We start from the raw sequence: 1,537 nt of genomic DNA on the forward strand, positions 1-1,537 counted from the left end.
GGTTTAAAAGAGGAGAAAACACGGTAAAAATGAAAATTAAATTTTGAAACAAAATTTATCTTCAATTTCGACTCTTTAAAATTCAAAATTCAACCGAAAAAAATGATGACAAAAACTAGCTAATTCGAATATTTTTGAAAAAATTAAAAAAAGAATTTATGGAACATCATCTGTCATTTTTCCTGATTAAGATTAATTTTTAAATTTTGATGACATGTTTTAAATAGGTTAAAATCCAATCTGCACTTTGTTAGAATATATAACAAACTGGACCAAGCTATATTTCTAACAAAGACAAATCATTATTCCTTCTAAATTACCCAGAACAAAAATTTTCAAAGAAATTCAAAAGACTTTGAAATAAGATTTAAATTTGATTCTAAAGATTTTCTAGATTTGCCAGAATTTTTCTTTTAAATTTTAATCATAATAAGTTTGAAGAAATATTCCACAAATATTCTTTGTCGAAAAAACAGAAGCTAAAATGAAGAATTAAATTAAAATATATTTATTATTCTTTACAATTATAAAATTAAAAAAATACTTGAACATTGATTTAAATTGTCAGGAAAGAAGAGGAAGGGATTTAAAAGGCAAAAAGGTATATGTGTTTAAAAATCCTAAAATCATAAGGTTGTATTTTTTCTCTAAAATTGTCTTTCTGAAAGTTATAAGAAGCAAAGTAAAAAAACCAAACAAATGAGTTTATTTAAACAAGTGAAGACAAGGTCCTTAAAATATTTTCTTGGATTTTCAAATTCTTTTTGTTTTGTCTCTCTTAGAATTAAAAATGTCGAGCAAAGCAAGACCAGCTTGCTAGTAAAAAATTACAATTTAAAAAAATAGAGGCAGCTCACTGGTAAGTGTTGCTATTTCAGCTATTTTTAGAACAGGCCAGCGGGCTACTCATCTGGTCCTTACGGGCGACCTGGTGCCCACGGGCACCGCGTTGGTGACCCCTGATCTAGACCCAAAACACATAGTCTTTCCAATCCAATCTAAAGCTACTTGCCTTGTTTTTTTTTAATAAATTCGACAAAATTATTCACACTTTTTAAAAATCTAATTAACGTCATTCTTAATTAAGTAGAATATAATTATTTTTTTCAGTCCTTACAAATGTGTTGAAATTGTATTTGTTGAACTATATTTTTCTTCGCGTTTTTCCTGAAAAACGACGCACTGCTCCTATCTGCTGTTAAACTGGAGTACTGCAGATCCTATTCTGATCTACCGGCCTCCCTTGATTTTGCTTTGTTTTTGTTTAAAATAAATCAATCGTGTCACCATTTATAATATAACTGTTCTATATTTCATTTATTAAATGTTTTTTTCAAACAGTGTCATGTTCTAAAATATGTTTCTATTCAATATATTATGTTATTTCTGCTTTGTTTTTTTTCCCAGCGTCAAACTACGCAGTGTCGCCCCCTGCTGTCAGGCTTGCAGGTCACACTCGAAATGAGCCACCTCGCAAGCTTTGGATTTGATTGAATAACAAATTGTACCAACACAATTTATGTTGTGGAGTATAGTA

The sequence above is a fragment of the Nerophis ophidion genome, linkage group LG16 (assembly GCF_033978795.1).
Source record: "Nerophis ophidion isolate RoL-2023_Sa linkage group LG16, RoL_Noph_v1.0, whole genome shotgun sequence".
Classification (NCBI taxonomy): domain Eukaryota; kingdom Metazoa; phylum Chordata; class Actinopteri; order Syngnathiformes; family Syngnathidae; genus Nerophis; species Nerophis ophidion.